The sequence below is a fragment of the Schistocerca gregaria genome, chromosome 4, assembly GCF_023897955.1.
Source record: "Schistocerca gregaria isolate iqSchGreg1 chromosome 4, iqSchGreg1.2, whole genome shotgun sequence".
Taxonomy (NCBI): Eukaryota; Metazoa; Arthropoda; class Insecta; order Orthoptera; family Acrididae; genus Schistocerca; species Schistocerca gregaria.
The window spans coordinates 537,723,462-537,731,740 of NC_064923.1; positions in this window are offsets into that span (position 1 = coordinate 537,723,462).

Genomic DNA, 8,279 nt, shown 5'->3' on the forward strand with positions numbered 1-8,279 from the left:
CCACAAAACTACTCACAATACCCATCCAGCTACATGGATGGAGCATCGTTGTCCACTGCAAAAATAAATAAACAAATTTACAAACTTCACAAAAACAGTTCACAATTCCTGACACCGAGGTACCACAACAACAAGTGACCGGACAAGAACTAAATTTGCAAGCACAAGGAGAGAACAGAAACCAGGCCAAGTCATACAACATCATAAGAAAGTTTTGACCGCTATGCTGCAAACAAGAGCACCAGTTACACTTTTGAGACCTGCTTCTGTCAAGTACAAATACCAAGAAAAATAGAAAAATACTTTCCACTTCACAAAACACGAATACATCTTTCTGTCATTTAATGTCACCAGATACTATAGGCATATTAATCCCTCCGGTGCTGAATCTATAAAATAAACTACAGAATACTACTCATGATTGTTCATCATGCCTCATAATAGATGAGGTAATATAGCAAACTCTTATCTTCATCATTTTACTTTCATGTTCTAATGCCTGTATCATATTCGGTTCTATCGTATTATCCTACAGGATGACAGTGGTAACAAATCACTAAGAACTACATCTACCCACGCTGCCCTATCTTCCACTTATTCAATTCCCCTTGCTTTTTCCCTCCTTAGTTATGAATTTTGAAATCATGTCTCCTACACATAAAGTACACTCCTGTAACGTTCATAACTGCACGTAAATGGACACGTCACCTCTATAAATTTCGACTTCCTATAATGTAACATAGTATTTTATAACAAGTTCCATAAGATCAGATGATGACAGCATCAGACGGTTGAAACCGGTCATCTTCGAACAATGAAAATGCCTACACTCCAATCGAGGCGTATAAAGTGTGTCCATTTCCATAAAACTTAAGTACCAATTCAATTTCATTCTGGGTCAACTGAATATTGTCAATTTACTTACTCACTTCCATCCGTTCCCCAAATGTCATAGAGTGAGGCTGCACATTGATCAGCATACTGGGCTCACTTTTGGGAGGATGATGGTTCAAATGTGCATCTGGCCTATCTGATTTAGGTTTCTAGTGATTTCTCTAAATTGCTGAACATAAATTCCAGAATGGCTATTTTGAAAGGGCAGAGCCGATTTCCTCCTGCGGCCGGCCGGAGTGGCCGTGCGGTTCTGGGCGCTACAGTCTGGATCCGAGCGACCGCTACGGTCGCAGGTTCGAATCCTGCCTCGGGCATGGATGTGTGTGATGTCCTTAGGTTAGTTAGGTTTAATTAGTTCTACGTTCTAGGCGACTGATGACCTTAGAAGTTAAGTCTCATAGTGCTCAGAGCCATTTGAACCATTTGAACCATTTCCTCCTGCATACTTTCTTAGTTGGAGTTCGTGATCCGTTTCTAACTTGCTCTGTTGCACAATGATCTTCCTTTCGAAATGGCGCTTGCAATGTCTTTCCCATCACCTGACAATATTCTTGGGATAATTCCGCCACAGTGTTTGTAAGGGTCGTATCACAGGCAGAGGTTTTTGGTGGAGTGGAAATTAGCTAGTTGTTCGAGGACATTGACTTGCAGTAAATACCTTCTTTATCAAACAACACCTGGCTGCTGGACGAGCATGGACTTGCAGTAAATACCCTCTTTATCAAACAACAGATTACTCCACGCAAGAACATAAGAAAATAACTTTATCATTCAGTAACTGAAATAAAGAATTCAGAACGTTTCTGATATTGGAAATAAAACGTTATTTCGCACATATTAAACAATATGATTATTCTTAACTGCAGTGGGTAACAATAATATACAACAGAACGTATTCTTACACGCACATTTAATACTTAGATAAAATCATCATGCTTGGCTCCGATAGACCACAAAGTGTGCTCCAACTACTAATGATAATTAAGCCCGTGACAAAATAAACAAGTAGTCACACTGAATAATTGTGAAAAACTGCCAACTCATTCTGATACCAACAGTGTAATAAACCTTCATCATTTGACTAACTAACCCAAAGGACAACACAAGAAAATAGAACTAGCTACTACTTGAACCATAAGGAAAACAGTACAATTCAAAATCCCCTGTCGTTAGAACACAATCATATTACCACGGTGTCGCCGTGTACATAAGCTCACGACGAAAATATAGCGTCCGCAAATGGAGCAGATTTTATAGTTCATAATGAAGAAGGAAAATTTGATGTGTGCTGTAGAAGTGAGAAAATTTTTTCCGTTCCATGTAATATGATAACGGATCATTTTCAGACTATGTTTCTGCGTAAATCCTCGTCTATCGATGCTCTATTCGGCCTTGTGAAACATCCCGTATACTTTGACTTGAGGGGAGGTGGAAGCGTTTATTTGTTGTGTGTTTTAGGCAAATCGTTTTTGGCTCTGAGCACCATGGGACTTAACATCTATGATCATCAGTCCCCTAGAACTTAGAACTACTTAAACCTAACCAACCTAAGGACATCACACAACACTCAGTCATCACGAGGCAGAGAAAATCCCTGACCTCGCCGGGAATCGAACCCGGGAACCCGGGCGTGTGAAGCGAGAACACTACCGCACGACCACGAGCTGCGGACACAAATCGTTTTTCTGAGAATAATTTCCCTGCTCACAAAAGTTTTGTGAGATGTTCAGTACCGTATCTGTGATTAGTAAAATGCGAAAATAGATAAAAGAGCAAACGATGAAATCGTTGACTAACAAGGGGAGGCCACATGGTTCGTATCACTTATTTACTTCAAACTTTTGTACAGTTTTAGTAGTCCATTATTACAACATAATGTGCAAGCAGTAAGCAGTACTACTTAGGCGATTTCGAATAAACAGCAAGGTAATTCTTTCGCCTTGTTGATGTACCGGTGGGTTCCGACCCAGAGAACGTAATCGATGAGTCACCGCATCGAGTCCCAGTCATGATTTTCTTTATTTATATTACATTCAATGGTAGTCATATTCTTTCATACATATCTTATTTGAAAGAAAGGAGGTGAAAAGAAACAAATATCTGCATGAAATGATACTGAATTTCCTATGTTATTTGGTTATTTCCTAATTTCTGCAACCACAGGAAATATATGTTTATAACTGTCGACAAGTGTAGGATCGAACGTATGAAGTTCTTCTGGAAATGAGTGCCTGCCGTGATTTCCGAAATCCCTTATACTTGAAATCGGGTGAGGTATCGAAAGCTATCCTGACCTACACCCTTTGATATGCAAACGCAAGTTTCAAGGACGAGGGACAGGCAAAGCGCAAGTCAAATGGCGATAAATAAAGGTGCAATTAACTTTACTGAATAACATGATTAGTTACAATATGCCAGAATATGCGACTAAAGGACAAGTAATCGTCGGATGTGCTTTCGACTTTACAAGCACGCTGATATTTTTCACACAAACACGAAAAGCATAAATTAAAATAGCGCCTCTACATGGATTGAACCCAATTTTCCTGTATTCACAAGAAATCTTTAGAGTTTCAAAGGAGAAAAAGGTTCATTGACATTTGGAAACTTTTTCTTTCTTCGAACAGTTTGGATGAAAACAGTGCGTAACACATTTTCGTAGATATCGGTATCGAAAATTGGCGATGCACATTGAATGTATTTTAATAACATCTTCAGCAGAAGCATTCTCTCTTTCGTTGTCAGTCAAATATGAACATGTTAGAAAGCTCTTCATAAAGTTTTTTGCATGCTACAGACGAAAAGTCACATAATATTTGGTGCAATAACAATAACTACTAAACGTCAAAACAACACTGAAAGTTCAATAAAAGTTCATACAAACACCCGTGTCATGTCATCATATTATCTTTCAAATGTAGTACATACGGAATAATATGAGCTGTGTCGAAAAAAAAGATATTAAAAGAATCATAATGAAGCTTGGACACTAACCACAGAATCGGCGTCAGTACACGCAGAGCCGCGCGGGATTAGCCGGGCCGTCTGAGGCGCTGTAGTCATGGACTGTGCGGCTGGTCCCGGCGGAGGTTCGAGTCCTCCCTCGGGTATGGGTGTGTGTGTTTGTCCTTAGGATAATTTAGGTTAAGTAGTGTGTAAGCTTAGGGACTAATGACCTTAGCAGTTAAGCCCCATAAGATTTCACACACATTTGAACATTTCTGAGTGCAAGCAGATGCTCGCGACGCATCAGTAAATCATCGGCAGGTAAAACTTCTCTTCCGATTTTTTGAAAATCGCCTAAGTGGTACTCCTTACTACTTGCACATTATGTTCTCCTTATGGATTATTAAAAGTGTACAAAGTTTGATTTAAGCCCATTATCTGACTGTCTTGGCCTCCCCTTATTAGTCACCAATTTCATCGTTTGTTCCTGCATCTCTTTCCGCATATTTTATAATTCTTCATACGGTACTGTAATTCTCAGAAGTTTATGCTGGACTACTTGACACTTGTAGAAAAGGTTATAAAGACAGGAAATATAAAGCCGAGCCACTGTTACCACGGATATTTTTCTGGAACTTACATTTCCATATTCCTTAGGCGTCATAATTGTCAATTAATGAAGAAAAGTAAAGAAAATCGAATCTGCCTTTGGTAAGACATTCTAGCTGAAATATCTTTCCTCGTAGACGTACAAGAAGAACGGAAGTGTGTGTACGAGAGGGAGATGTGTTTAAGGAAGACGTAGCTGTTCTCTACGGGGGTCGGCGGGCAGAAGTAGAGCGATGCGCCAGCAGGCCGAGGTCCGCCCCGGGGCGGGCAATCTCATCAACGGTGCCCGTCTCCACAAAGCAGTATCCGGCGTACCCCATTACGCGCCGCATAAAGTAGCCGCCGCCGGTTATCTCGGGCGCTGCATTCGTCTTAACTGCTGCCGTTACGTCGCCCTGTTTCAGTCGCCAGATTGGAAACGTGACCCGGAATTTCAAAGCGGGCGCCGCTGTTATCACGGACAATTTTCTGCGTCGGATGCAGCGCTTTCGTTGCTCCCTTTTTGGGGCATTTGGTTATCTGATTGCGACATTTAGGTTGCCTGCAACAAGCTGATAAACTACCTGCGAGATTAGCTGCACGCAATATCAGACTAACTGCGGTGTTTACTGTCGGCACGGAGATGTTTGTCTTTGAGAGGCCGGGGGTTTATTAGAGGTCAGTTTTAATGAGTGTGTATAACGCTAAGGAAATAGAACGTAGTGACACATTTATTTCTAAGCATACGGAAACTTTAAACTCGAAAACCAGAAACTTACGACGAGCTCGCTAAGAACGTGGCAGCCGAGCGAAAAATACACTAGTGCGCACGCTTTAAGGTGAATTTAACTTTTTGATAATGGGACATATCGGCGTCTCGTAAAACACCCATGAAGGTCTAAATGGAGGGACTGGACCTTCTGGGGGGGTGGGGGGTGTCAGGGAGAACTTTATTCACCTTTTATTCTTTTACATATACTGAGATGGTATCTGTTCTTTCGGACATGTCCGGTGACCATGCACCTCGTTAGAATGAAATTACAATAAAACGAACACCCTTAGCTGCATACAGGAGTCGACATATGTCAACGGGGACAGATGAAAATGTGTGCCCCGACCGGGACTCGAATCCTGGATCTCCTGCGTACATGGCTGACGCTCTATCCATGTGAGCCGCCGAGGACACAGAGCATAGCGCGACTGCAGAGATTTGTCTCTGGCACGCCTCCCGCGAAACCCACACTCCCAACGTATTGTCCCGCACTACATTCGTAGTGGCCCCGCCCATTATACTCATTACTCGCGACTGCACAAACAGTGCCCGAACTGTTACGGGAATCGGCAACGCGCCGCGAGTAATAAGAAAGTTGGGCGGGGGGCACTACGAATGTAGTGCGAGACAAAACGTAGAGAATGTGGGTTTCGCGGGAGGCGTGCCAGAGACAAATCCCTGCAGGGGCGCTGTCCTCTGTGTACTCGGTGGCTCACATGAATAGAACGTCTAAGGAGGAGATCCCGGGTTCGAGTCCCGGGCGGGGCGCACATTTTCATCTCTTCCGGTTGACTTATGTCAATTCCTGTAAGCAGTTAAGGGTGTTCATTTGATTGTAATTTTATTCTTTTATTGCACAGAAAGTTTTAGTTATGTAAACAATTAATCAAAATGAGGAAGAAGTCTTTCGCGATTCGGCTGGTCCCGGTGGAGGTTCGAGTCTTTCCTCGGGCATGGGTGTGTGTGTTTGTCCTTAGGATAATTTAGGTTAAGTAGTGTGTAAGCTTAGGGAGTGTTGAGCTTAGCAGATAAGTCCCATAAGATTTCCCATACATTTGAACATTTCTTTCGCGGTGACACTGAATGTAAAACATTCTCTGTTTTCTTGCCACGTCAGTTCGGGATAGAATCTGGAACTTCCGACGATAGCCTCCATCGTCATCGTCAGGACTGTCTTCACTGCTGCTGTGGTGGCCTTGTACAGGGTGCGTCACCTAACGTTACCGCTGGATATATTTCGTAAGCCACATCAAATACTGACGAACCGATTCCACACACCGAACGTGAAGACAGGGGCTAGTGTAATTGTTCAATACAAACCATATAAAAATGCACAAACCACAACAGTGCACTACAGCCACACTCGTAAACATGTTCGTTATCGTAAACATGTCCCTGCAGATGCTGCTCGCCGACCGTGGCCCGTCTTTGTTACAACACACAACTGAACGTCGGAGGTTTCAAGCGTCAACTTTAGGTTACAATATCTCCGGACGTAATTAACATTTTACAATGCAACAAACGGCACTGATTACGTATTTGTTTATATGTTCAGATGTGCTAACAAAACTAACGTGGTCCCATTTTTTTTAAAAAAAACGTAGGTTTGTGTTAAAAAACATACTTCCGTGCATTTTTTTATTGTTTGTATTAACCAGTTACACTAGCCCCTCTCCTCACGTTCGGTCTGTGGAATCGATTCGTCAATATTTGATGTGGTTTACGAAATATATCCAGCGGTAATGTTAGGTGACTCACCCTGTACAGCCCGTGGACGGCTTCTGGTTGGTCGGCTTGTGATTGGTCGCCAACTACGTACTGCTCTCTCAGACGGTGTCAATGTCTGCGCAGGAAACAACAATAAAAAATAAAAATGCTTTATTTGAAACAGTTTAGCCACTCCTTTCAGCAACTTCTCTACACAGTCGCCGCTCCGACTTAACGACATTCGTCGTACCATTGTACCAGTTTTCAGGCTGGCCGTGGTGGCCGAGCGGTTCCAGGCGCTACAGTCCGGAACCACGCTGTTGCTACGGTCGCAGGTTGGAATCCTGCCTAGGGCATGGATGTGGGTGATGTCTTTAGGTTCAAGTAGTTATAAGTGTAGGGAACTGATGACCTCCGATGTTATGTCTCATAGTGCCTAGAGCAATCTGAACTAGTTTTCCAGTTCCCTACGCTAGGCTATACGTCTTTGTGCCAAAATTTTCTTTTCATAGTCAGTGGTTCGTGTGGGCAGACATGACTGTCAAGGGGAGTCAATGACGGGCTGTATGGTGGATGATCAAACACTTCCCTTCAAAAACGCTGCAGGAGCATTTTCATTGCCCCTACGGAGTGCAGCCGATAATTGTCAGGAAGAAGGAAACGTATGACAGCTGTGTTATGTGGGCTGCAAGACATCAGGTGAAATGTCACACCAGGCCCTCAAACTTGGCGGGAGACTCTACCGTTCTAGTCGTATTTACCTGCTCACTGCACGCTCAGAAATGAAAAGAGCGATGTGATGCGATCGACGTGCATACTAAAGACACTGTACAAAAAATTTGTGAAAAGCTTCATCGGATTTTCATTGTGGATCCCATTTCACACACAATCAGACCTTACCTTCCAAATACCCCTCTTATAATACAAAAGGTAACTGAGACGAACGATTATGATACGGAATATGTGCATATTCTTAGGGTTGCATTCGGCCCTGACGTAATTTTTATGCATGACAATACATAACCACATCGAATTGCGGAGCTTTTGGAACGAGAGGATATTCACCAAGTCGACTGCCCTGCAAGTTTGCCCAGCTTAAATTCCTTCAAGCACAGGTGGTATTCTTTCGGAAGACATATGGCCCAACATCCAGTTGTATCAATGACCATCCTGCAGCTGTCAATCACAGTGATGGAGGAAGAAGAACTGCTCACCAACCATGTTAGCAGCATGGGAGCATTTTGTACAGCATTGAGCTATGTTACTTGGCAATACCGAGTCCTCCGCACACCAATGCATTTAGACGACATTCTGTTTTCTCTTTTCTTATCTCTAGCGTTTATCATGTTTATCATGGGATTACGAAAATGTT